This window comes from Trachypithecus francoisi, unplaced genomic scaffold (genome assembly GCF_009764315.1).
Source record: "Trachypithecus francoisi isolate TF-2019V2 unplaced genomic scaffold, Tfra_2.0 Contig01436, whole genome shotgun sequence".
Lineage (NCBI taxonomy): Eukaryota > Metazoa > Chordata > Mammalia > Primates > Cercopithecidae > Trachypithecus > Trachypithecus francoisi.
Genome location: NW_022681430.1, coordinates 2,663,219 through 2,675,727, shown reverse-complemented (window position 1 = coordinate 2,675,727; position 12,509 = coordinate 2,663,219). Strand labels below are relative to the sequence as shown.

General features: G+C 42.6%; 1 protein-coding gene across 1 annotated transcript in view; it reads right to left on the bottom strand.

Annotated features, from left to right (window-relative positions):
* Positions 1–12,217, bottom strand: part of LOC117091605 (1-phosphatidylinositol 4,5-bisphosphate phosphodiesterase epsilon-1-like) — a 39,017-nt gene extending 26,800 nt beyond the window's left edge. Inside the window, exon 1 of the mRNA XM_033224147.1 lies at positions 12,124–12,217. The gene's annotated coding sequence lies outside the window, so the exon portion shown is untranslated. The remainder of the gene's footprint in view (positions 1–12,123) is intronic.
* Positions 12,218–12,509: the final 292 nt, after the last annotated feature.

Sequence of the window (12,509 nt, the reverse complement as noted above, 5' to 3'; positions counted from 1 at the left end):
GTAGAAACCTTTACTGGATCCTTACCTTCTAAAAGATAAAGTACATGTCTCTTAATCTGCATTGAACATCTTTCACATTCTAGCTCCAAATTTGTCTTCGTAATAATAGATTACGCTACATGTCAAACACAGTAATAAGTTTTACACGCTCTATTTCATTTAATCCTCACCACAACCCCATGAAGTAAGCGTTGTGATTACGTCCATTTTACAGATTCATAAACTGAGGCATAGCGAGATTTAAAATAGCTTAATCTGTAAATCAGAAATTATCTAAAAATAATTTCTTAAGAATAGTTTCATCAAGGTCCACCCAGTTAGAAAACAGCAAAGCTGGATCAAACCTGGGTATGCCTGATTCCAGAGATATTTAGGAGTCAGAATGGACAGGAATTCCCATTTGTACAATCTATCAGCATGTACTTCTTGAGACCTTTATCACATGTTCAATATTGTGTGAGGGCTGGAGATAATAGAAATGAACAACCAACAAAAGTCCCTGGCCTTGGCTTCATAGGGCACACACTCTATTGGGAAAGAAACATTAGAAGGGAAGGCAGCAGCATGTCACGACTGAGAAGGTGAGGTCTTCAGTGCTAAGAAACCGCAGACTCAATCAGGTGAGGGTTTTGGTCTCAGCAAGTGGCTGATTAAGGTTCTATTCACGATGGGAGATCACAGGAGAAATGGGTTTAGGAAAAGACGCATTCAGTTTGGGACATGAGTTTTGGGGAGATGCTACCCAGCCAACCCGATATGCAGCTTTGGAGCTCAGAAGTGAGAAGTAGGCTGTGGAGAGGCGTGGAATCATTGGTGTAGAGGTGCAACTCACTCACAGAGGTGGATGTCCTTACCAGACATTTCTTGGTAAAGATGCTGAGAAGTTCAGGTATTTGTGCCATGTCTCTCTAACTAACTGAAACATCTTTGATGGCAAATCCTGGATATAGAACAAGGAATGCAGTAAACATTCCATTTACAGAATGAACCAAAGTCCTTCATTTCAAAACGAGTAACAAAGCCATAAATCAATAATAGAGCATTTATGTGAACTAGTTACTCCAGATTAACCTGAATGGCTTCCTCAAAACAAGAGTAACCAATGTCCTGGGCATCCTCCCAAGTTTTTGCTGAGTCTTCCCACTGAATAGAACTGGTCACAAGGTGAGCATTTGCTGCCTCTCCTTGTACATTCTAGTCTGATTGCTTGCAATGTGCTAATTCTTCAAATTAAAAATAAATTTCTTCAAAAAGGAAGGAACGAAGATGGAAATGTTTAGCAAAAGAAAACACCAGGTAACAGCAACAGAAGCCTCTTTCCCATGAGTGAAGTTACAGTTTTAACTAAGCCCCTTTAACAAAACATTGTCAAAAAATGATTCCTCACTTATAATGCTTTGTTCTATCCTTCCATAAATAAATAAATGTCTGAAACCCTGAGAAACAGAGTGTGAGCAATATCTTCTTTCACAAATGACAGAAAGTGTCAGGTCCTCACCTGCATGGTCATCTGGCTCAGGTAAACTCAGGTGGGCAGTTGCTATGGAGACCTTGCTCACTATTGCCCCCACCAGCCAGCATAGTGCCTCACACAGGAGAGTGACTCCAAATAACTGCTGAATGGATCAGTGATGAATGGATGAGAAAAGATGGTTGAAAAAAAGTCCAAAATTGTGGGCAAAAAGGAGACAAGGATGAGGGGTAACACATAAGTAACAAGAATGTGAAGAAGGCAACCAACCACCTTCTTACATCTTGGGCTCAGATTCTCCTCACCTTCTCCATAAAGACAACCACACAGTAGCTAAATCTTTGGGTCAGTTTCTGAGTCCCATAGGTGCTGTCAAATGCAAACTTAAAGTATTTGACATTTACGTTTTAAGTTTTATACCTGCTTTCTCTTTTCCTTTCTATTTGCCTTAGAAACACTTTTTCCCCGCTTAGCTTTCACCTAAACTAAAACTTGATATTGAATTAGACTATTACTAGATTCTAAGGTCATGGTTTGGACCAAGCTTCATCTTGCAGGTTTGCTGCTCTGCTATTTAATGTTTTGCTCCAGAAAAAGAAGTCTACACTGCGTGTCCAGAATCCTTAAGGATGGTGTCTATCCATCTGATGGTAGAGTTCCAATTCTGCCTACCTTGAGAGGAACACAAAGAAATGAGAGCATCCTTGCTTACAATTTTTTTTTTTTTTTTTTTTTTTTTTTTTGAGATGGAGTCTCACTCTGTCGCCCAGGCTGGAGTACAGTAATGCAGTCTTGGCTCACTGCAACCTCCGCCTCCTGGCTTCAAGCAATTTCCTGCCTCAGCCTCCCAAGTAGCTGGGATTACAGGTGCCCACCACCATGCCCGGCTAACTTTTGTATTGTTAGTAGAGACAGGGTTTCACCATCTTGGTCAGGCTGGTCTTGAACTCCTGACCTTGTGATCCACCTGCCTCAGACTCCCAAAGTGCTGGGATTACAGGCGTGGGTCACTGTGCCCAGCTTATAATTTTTTTAAAAAGGCATTTCATTTTCATCTCACAGAAAGGCCATTTTAGAGGCTACCCTTGATTTAACACCAAAACTTCTTAGAAGAGCACAAGCCCCAATTACCCAATCCATGGTGCGCACTTCATTTTCCTTATACTCGCCCACATAAACAGTGTCCCTAGTTCCTTACCACATCTGAAGCTGCACCTGTCACTCTCAGGAAAGCACACAGGGTCTCCAGGAATTCAATCTATGCACACTCAGGAGCAGCAAGCTAGTTTTAATTCTTGCCTTTGATGACCATGGCTAAAGTAGAGCTAATTTTTTAAGTTCAAAGTAAAATCTAAGTGGCTTCTAGATTAATATCTCTATTTTAGAGATACAACTGATTAACAAACAGACAATGAACTGCCACAGCTGGATTGCAAACATGGTTTAATGATGGGAAATTTGTGAACCTGATAGAACACATCAGTAGGTCAAATGTGAAAAAGCATAAAATCACCTCAAAGATTACCTTTTTGGCATTTGATAAAGTTCAACTCCCTTTCATCTTTTGCTTAAATCCAGGAATACAAAACTACTTCTTCAAAGTAATTTAAACTATTTTAAATCAAAAGCCAACATTATGCCTTCTAGAAAGTATGAAAAGCATTTCCATTAAAATCAGGAATAAAATAAAACAGTCTATTATCCTCACTCAGTTACTAATGTTCTGGAATTTCTGATTTAAAAGAGAATTAATCATTATTTGTGGGTAATATAATTCCTTACCTAAAGAGTGCAGGAGAATCTACTAAAAAGTTAAGTTGATTAAATAAAAAAATATAAAACCTTTAGAAAACAATGAGTAAGACATAGAACTTCTCCACTATGGACCACTGACCCCATTCATTTCAGAACTGGTATTCCTCGAGTGGTCATCTGCAAGATTTGTGCTCAGATAAACTCTATACTTAATCATATTTTCTGAATCTCATTACTTAAAGTTGACAATCTTCATGATAGAATGTGAAGCAAGGAATCTAGGATCCAAAATTGGGTATGATGTATTTACGATGTGATCCCAATTTTATTCAAAAAAACAAAAGTCCCTATTCTACTGCTCCCTAGCTAGGTAGCTTAGGACAAATCCATCAGTCTTTTAGGAGATGGGTTCCTTCAACTCCTCCAAAAGCAAGAGGGCCAAGCTTGGACCCTTCTCCTTTCTTCCCCTCAATTTTAAGTATTGGATAACAGCATATAACCAAAAATTAATAAACAAATATAAACAGAAGTATGTCCGTATTAATAATTTAAGATAAAATATAGAATTTTAGTTGTTAAAGCAAACTTATGTTTTGGATTAAAGATTTTTTAAAGAATGAGTATCTCCTAAATAGGTGATATATTTTATATCTGACCGTTTAGATAGTGATAGTTCATTAGAAATACATAGCACGGCCAGAAATGAGCACACTCTCCTAACTTCTATGACTAATTTGATCTGGGCTTGCCTGCCTGCAACAGGAACACCCTCCACCTGTTGTCAGCCATCCCATGACTTGGCATTAGAGACGCCCGGGCCATTCTCAGCCAGCAAAAGGCAGTCAAAAGCCTAGATCCAAGGGTGTCATAGGAGAGCATGCAAGGTTGTCTGATGTCTGTGTTGCACTGACAGTCCAGGAGATTGATTTTTGGAGTTCTTTTTGCAAACTTATATAGCTTCTACACATAGCTCAATAGTTCCTGCCTTCTTCTCTTAGATTCAAATAATAATTGAGCATGTTTTTTTCACAACTACCTCTAGAATTACCAATCCCTACCACTGTAAATTTTAAAACAGTGCCCAAGCCATGATGAAAGAAAAACCTCAAGCACAGTAAGCCAAACTGGGTTAGAAGCAAATTAGCCTGCTGAGTAGTGGAGAAGTGAATCCACTCAGACCCAGGCAGTTACCCAAACTGCTCAAGCTCTGCTCTGTCATCCAAATTCATTCTGCCTTTGTGGAGGGAAAAGGAATACAATTTCATGCCCTGAGTATTTAGCTTTTGTGAATGTCATCCACCTTTCTGAGATTGACAAAACAGGCTACTAGAGAGGGTTTCAATTCTTCCAGGGAAACATTTCATATGTGAAAAACATGCTCAATCAATGAAATCTGAGTTTCTGTTATTAATAACAACAAATGAATCGGAACTTTCTTTAGAAATGACAGTAACTTGAAACAATTCCTGTGATATCCAAATTAAGCCATGTTATGTGATATTTTAATCCCAGATTTGTATAGCATGTACTTCGTCACATGTTTTTTTCCCAAATGATTTTTTTCCATTCTCCAGATTTTCCATAGTCAGTAATATTATATAGTTTAAACCTAAAGTGAAGTCATCAAATCAGAGTCTCTCCTTATATGTGCCTCTTCCATAATTCTGAATATAGCAGCCTTACTGTTTTATTATTATTATGTGGCTAGTCCTATAAAGCAATGAAAATACACAAATGCTAGCTGAGTTTTGTTATAGCTCTGAACTTGTGTGCACCCATCATCAGCCCCTCTAAAGGACACCTTTCATTATTTTTACAAATGGAGCATACTTTCTGGAGGTTACCATACAACCACACAGCCAGCAGTGATGCCACTACTAAGAAGAGATAAGAGGTTTTGGGCAAACATCACTGATGACACTGGCCAGTACTGTTTGACTAACAGCCCTGTCAAGATTAGGCACCCTATCTATGTTTTGTTTTATTTTCCCCAGATAACTTCTTCCTCCCCCATTCAAGCAAGTAGCCCTGTACTCACTGCTTCAGAGGAGGGATATGGGGGGCTGGGAGCAGATCTGTGATCCTTTTTGGCTTTTGTTTTAAAAACTTAAACCCTAAGAGCACAGAGGAAAGGGTTAAAGGGCATTAAATCTGTATCATAGACCCAATATCCAGCAGAAATAGGGAGGAGACTGGAGCTTTACTCTGACCCTTGCCCCTATTCCAACTCCTACTGGCTGGTAGTCAGGGGAGAAAAGACAAAATGTCTTGTAAGTCCCGAAAGCAGAAGGAACCTCGCTTCCTGGCAGAAGGCAATGAGACCTCAGAGACTTCAGGGCACTGTGGCTGCTGCACCCATGAGAGGCAGCTCAGTGGCACTGTATATGAAATCACCCATAGACAAGGACAGTGGCTATTTCAGTGGCAGCCAGGGAGACAGGAAGTAAGACCTGCAGCTGCAACACCACTCAGAGAGCAGTAGAAGGGAACCCCATGAAGATATGAGGCTAAATTCTTTTCCTGCCATTCAACTGGGAGACTCAGTAGCAACAATAAAAATTATCAAAGAAGCTAATATTTGTTAGAATTCTTATTCTAGACCATGTACAGTTCTAAGCCTCCGACATGAGTTATTTCATTTAATTCTTACAAAACCTATTTGGTAGGTACTACTGTAACCCCTCTATAATGTAAATGAGGATGCTTAAGTCCAAATAGGCCAAGTATCTTGCACAAGGTCATGAAGATTATGAGTAGTAGAGGCAGGATATAAATGAATCTAAGCAACCTGACTCCAGATCCCAGACTTATAAAATGAAATGAGGGAAAATAGAGAGTTATATTTCTTGTACATCCAAGTCTATGGCAAGTCTATTTAGTTCTTCTCAAACTTGTCTCTTTATTTAACAATAGAGCCCCTGTTTCACGCAAAATCTAAAACAGAGCACCAGTATATAAGACAAATAAGAGCAGGACTACTCGGTAGAAGCCGAAGTAAACGACTAAGATCTTCATTCCCCAGCATCTCCCTCACCCTGCAGAGGCCCCAAACACTCCTGGAACACAGTTTGAAAACCCCTGCTCCAAACCAATATCACTCTGAATTATGTGCTTGAGAGACAAAAGCAGCCCAGCTAGAACACCAACAACAGCCAGCATAATCAAAGGAAAAAGGCAAAATAATCCCTCACTGGCAGTCACAGAGGGCCATTCCAATCTGGGCCCTGACACTAACCAGCTCAAGTTTGAGCACTGGAGGGCTCAGAGGTGGTGGAATTCCGGGCTGGAGCAGAGAGTCAGGAATGAGGCAAATCCAATAAACAGACAGAGGCAGGAAGCAGAGCCAACAGGGCGCCGGGGCCAGCAGTCTGTGGTGAGCAAGGCGGCTGTAGGAACAGAGGTGGGAGCGAGAGGGAGGCCAGCCCAGGAACCGCTCCCACGGCTTCAGGCTGTCCAGATGCAGTCTAGGAGATGGCAACAGTGAAAACTTACGAGTATTTCAATAACCAGTGTTCTGGGGAAGAAAAAAACAACTACATTGCCCTCTTTCTCTCCAATTCCAACATTGCATTTTCCCCACGAACAGTCACGTACCATTCAGTGGCTGACAGCGTCAGACTCAACAGCCAGAAATGCCTGCCTTTGGGAGTAGTTTGGGTGACAGTTAAGAGTGCCAGAATGCTTGGACTCACATCCCGGATCTGCTACATACTAGCTGTGTGACGTTGGGCAAGTTACTTAACCTCTCAGTGCCTCAGTTTCCTCATCTGTGATATGCAGATAATAAAAGTACCTACCTCAGAAAGTGATTGTGGGGATTAAACAAGTTAGTACCTATAAAGTGCTTAGAACAACACCTACTACAAAGCTCTCACTAAATGCTAGCTATTATCATTCTCTGATTTTTATAGCTTTCTTCTCACTCCGACTGCTTCCTCTTTATTCTTCTATGCTGTATTAGTTTCCTACAGCTGCTATGACAAATGACCACAAACTTAGTAGTTTAAATAATAGCAATGTGCTACCCTACAGTTCTGGAGGTCAGAAGTCTAAAATGGGTTAGTAGGGCTATATTCCTTCCAGAGGCTCTAGGAAAGAACTCATTTTCTCTCCTTTTCCAGCTTCTAGAGGCTTGGCTCATGACCCCTTCCTCACATCACTCCTGTCTCCCTCTTCTAAGTATACTCGAGATTAGTCAGAGCCCACCCAGATCATCCAGGATCATCTCAAGAGCTTTAATTTAATCACATCTGTAAAAGTCCCTTTTGTGATGTAAAGTAACATATTCACAGGTTCCAGGCATTCAGACTTGGACATCTTTGGGAGATCATGATCTAGCCTACCATCTACACCTCCCCAAAGCCTAACATTGCACACTGGAAAGACTTGAGGAGCCCTGGGGGAAGAAACATTAGTTTCTTAATGTTAGTTAGCTAATATTAGTAGCTAACTTTGAGCACTCAGGAGGTGTCTGTCTCTATGCAAAGTGTTTTAGGCGAACTATCTCACTGTGGCCTCAAAGCAACCCTGTACAATTACTATTGCTATTTTACGCAAAGGTCAGTTGCTCATCCAAGGTTGTACTATGTAAACCCCAGGGAAATTTGATTCTAGAGAATCTTGAATTTGACAAATAGAGTGTCCAGGCTCCATACCTTAAGCCATGATAACTGGATTTGGGGAGTTGTGTGGGGAAAGATCATTAAGGGCCTCAGAGATTGTGCCACAAGAGGTATACATGCCCCCTGGCTGCAAAGAGACAGGGGGTCCTGCAGAGGCCATGCTAAACTACACACAAAAGGTCAAATGTCTAGAACATCTCCTCCTACTCAAAGGAGAAACCTTGGGGTTACTCAATAATTTCTTCAAAGGCAGGTTTGGACCAGAAATCTAAGAAGAGATCACTGGGGCTTCCCACTACTTGGGGAGGGGAAATGAAAAGTCCATTCTTGCCCTCAGACCAGCCTTGCAGTTCCATTCAAACTCCCACAAGAAAAGAGGAATTCACAGTTTCCCTAGAAAGACTTCCAACTGAGTCAGATTGATGCAGACCCTCTGAAAACATGCCAGGAAGGCTTACAATCCTGGTAGTCCACCAAATGGCCCCCGCCTGTAACAGTTGATCTACCCTAGGACCAAACTGCTGGCCACCCTCCACCCCACAACAGTTATGAATATGTAAGTCCCCACATGCCAAAGATTTCAACAGGAGCCCAATGGTTTCACCAGCACCCACCTCTTTTCCTACCAGTTCTTACACAGTGAATGCTCAAAAGCAAGTGTGGCTGACACAGGGTGGAAAGGGGCAAGCTAAACAATTGCTAAGCACATCTATTATGGTGGTTGAACCATCCACAGCATTTCAAAACCTCAACTGCTAAACAATTTAGCCAGATCACTATGTGAAACTTTCTAACGAGCTGAGTTAAAGCTATTAGGTTTCACCTAGCCAAAAAACAAAAAACAAACAAACAAACAAAGACGGTTATTTGTTTTGGGTCATGAACCCAGAGGTTAATGTAGGCTAGCACAGTGGTCAAGAGAACAGACTCTGGAGACAGCCCACTTTGAGTGGCTCCTGACACTGGCACTTCCTTGCTGTGACTTTACACAAGTCACTTGACCTTTTGTTGCTTCAGTTTTCCCATCTTCAAAATGAGCATAATCATGGAAGTCCATACTCCCTAATCCAAATTCTGAGCAACCAGCCAACTGTGATTCAGAAGTTTTATGGATTTGGTAACGGTAAAAGTGCATATGCCATATATTACATAACACCTCCAATGGTATCTGCAGCAAATAAAACATGCCCATAATTTCTGAAGTAAAAATGTACATGTAGTTCTCACCAAGTGAGAAAAATAAAGACTGTCATAACCTCACATCAGTTCAGACCAAGTTCTGTAGCCAAATTTATGAAAACCACAGTTTTCAGAGCTTTTTTGATTTTGGAAATACAGGTAAGGGATAAGATCTCTCACACTGACTTTCTAATATATAAAAATTAAATGAGTTAATTGATAAAAGTGCTTGGAGTGGTGCCTGGCATGTAGTAGGCACCACAGTGTTACCAACAACCACTTCTATTACTTTCATGTAAAATTTGGAAGCTTTAAAGTTATGACTAAATTTCATTTGGAAACCAGTACACTTTGGAGATTAATAGGTATTACCCCTTTGAAACAATTCTCTAGGGAAGGATTTTCTGAGATGGTAAAAATGTTCTATATCTGCACTGTCCAATACAGTAGCCACTAGCTGCATGTAGCTTTCAAGCACTTGAAATATGGCTGGTTAATTTCATTTAACTAATTTCAATTCAAATGTAAATAGCCATATGTGGCTAGTGACTACCATATTGGACAATGCAGCCTCCGAGGGCTTGGTTCCCAATCTGACCCATAAAAATCTATTCAAGCCATAACACAGATGAATTATAGCCTCCGTAAAAACCCTGCATTCTGCATCCAGGGAGCAGAGAGGAACACAAGACGCTAGAAAGAGTTCTGCCCTTCTTTGTAGGTCACATGGTCGGCCTATAACAAAATGCATCATTGATATCTTCTTCCTCTCTTTCTTCACTCCCTAATCCTTCATCTCCAACTCTCCTCTTTGGGCCTTACATAACTAAATCACATGCTTCCCTGAAACCCTATCAGAACCTTCCAGCCCTCCTCCAGAAGCACCATACTTCCCAGTCACCTGTCTTCCCTCCCCTCAACCAAACCCCTACTTGCTCAATGCCACACATCTCAACTGAACGTTGGGAGGAAAGCAACTTCAGCAAACAAATTCACACTCTAAGCTGCTTCTACTGTTTTTGGCTTTTTCTCTGCTTCTGAATCCAGAAGCTCTGTTTTGTTGTTCTTCCACCGCAGAAGTAGTTCCGGCAGAGAGAGAAGGCATTAGGACCATAGCAACTGTCCTGTATAGACGCCTGTCAGCCAGGTGTGTGGAACACACACGCACGCGCACACACGTGCAGCAGAGCCTCACTCTGTGCAAATCCTTCCTCTTGCCCAGGCATGGGAAACATCCTCTGCTGCCTACTTTAGAAAACTCTTCCACCATACACAGTAGTTTTTCAATCTTCTTTTATTCATTTAGAAAGTTACAGGTAACAAATTGCCCATCAGACGATTTCTTTTTTTTTTTTTTTTTTTTTTGAGTATACAACAAAAGCCCAGCGAAGAATGTGACTAAGAACAGTTGTAAATAGAAAAAGAAAACCAACTGCCTTCATTGGAATCTAGCTTCTAACCCACTGGAGTATGGAATTTTTAATGACAGGTCAAACTTGGAGCACATCCCAGGAGTTTATGTTATTAAGAGGACTGGAAGAACGTCCCTCCAGTTGAATCTCACCTCTTACCTGGTCCCAAGGCATGAACCAAAGATGATTATTAGACAAGGCTCCTGGGTATAAAAGGAATTTCCCCCATGGGGCTGTAAATAAAGGATAGTGTTAATGGTAAACATTATACATTCCTCTAGCTCCTTTCAATTATATTGTCTCCTTCTCCAAAGTAGATATTTATGTTGTAAAGCCAAAATCTTAAGATTTAATACTGGCCCACAATTATCTCTAAAGAGTCTTCTAGGTGCAAGCATTTTACCATGAAAGCCACAGCAAATACCTTTAGTAGGGAAAATGAGACATCTACATAAATAACTCTCAGAAGGTAGAGAGCAGAAAGGGCCCTGGAGAAAAAATCCTGCAGGAATCAGAGCAGGTGGAGTTTGGCTGTTTCAGGAAAAGCTGCATAACACCAGCAAAACACAGTTTGAAGGATAGTTAGACTTTAGAGTGGTGGATGTGGGGGAAGATGTGCCATCATATGGTTTAGAAGACTACACCATGAGACTTTCTTCAGAAAAGTATCCATGAAGACATAGATGCATGCAGTAACCTAGAGATAGTCCACTTCTCTCCTCAATGACAACTGGGCACCTGTACAAGCATCGATGGGGTCACCTGCTTCCACCTCCCAAGTCAGGCTCTCAAAAATTCTCCCTAGGGTGGTCAAGCATTCTTGGCCACAGTAGTGCCCATTCTGTGGCAGTGGCCCTGCCTTACCTCTACGGGGGTATAAGAAATATGAAAACACACCAATGCTGCAGAGATCTAAAAGACCTACAGGCAAATTTTGCATAATGCAACTGAAATTATGACCTTCGTGCAAATAACTTTTGGAAGAGTGAAAAGTTTTAAGTGAATCCTACTTAACATGTATTCAGGGAACTCACTATTTAAAATGACACTGATTAATCACTAAATGAGTCTTACACTGAATAATTGGTTAAGTCGGCTGAACTAAGTGTCTCATGGCTTCAATACAGAGCAAGGGGGTGAAAGCTCCCACAAATTTAGGCTGTGCACCTAACATTCGTCACGACAGAAGACTTCTTGCTCTAGTGTTATTTATTACTGTGGCATTAAAGGACTTGAAGGAAAAGCTAGCTATTCTTCTAGTTACCAGTTAGAGCGGGACCAGGTCCAATATTATATTTTCTAGGACTTGATGTACACAAATCTCTCCAGGAACAATCTCTTGGGCACTTTCCTTGAAATACTGCTGCTAAGCACTGCCACAAAAAGAGCTTATGATTTTCTTTGCACTGGCCACCTCCACACCTCACTCACAACACGAAGGGGTGACCTGAGCAGACGTCTGGAGTGAAGGTACTGGCAGGGTGTCTTTTAGCCCCTGAGAGGGTGGCCTGCATGCCCTGGGGTACCACCCGCCTCGGGTCCCCCGGGAGGGCGAGGACACTCTTCCGCCAGGTACGCGGGATCGGGCTGCTCCCTTCGGCGGGTCGACTGCCTTGGGAGAGAACGAACCCATCCTTCCCCTTCTCCAGTCCTCAGGAACCAAGTTACAGAGCCGCTTCCTCACCTCTTCGCTCCTGGCGACTTTCGCCGGCGTCCCCAAGCGCAAAGTTCCTCTGGGACCCGCCGTCCGCACGCCTGTCGCTAGCGGCGCCGGGTGTCCCCGCTACTGTGTGTCAGCTGCAAAGCCGATGCCCAGGAACGCGCAGGAGCCAGGCAAGTGCCCGAGAGGCAGAGCCCGGGAGGCAGAGCCCGGGCGCGCCGCCGCCGCCCCTCCCGCTGCCCGCCGCGTTGCCCACGTTGCCCAGCGTTACCGTGTGGACCTGCGCAGTTCCCAGTCCGCGCCCGCCGAGCTGTGCGCGCTGCCCGGACGGCGGCGGCTGCGCGGGCGGCAGCGGGGCCCCCGCCCTGGGCCGGGCTTTCCCAGAACTCGCCCGCCCCGGGTGAGAGGCC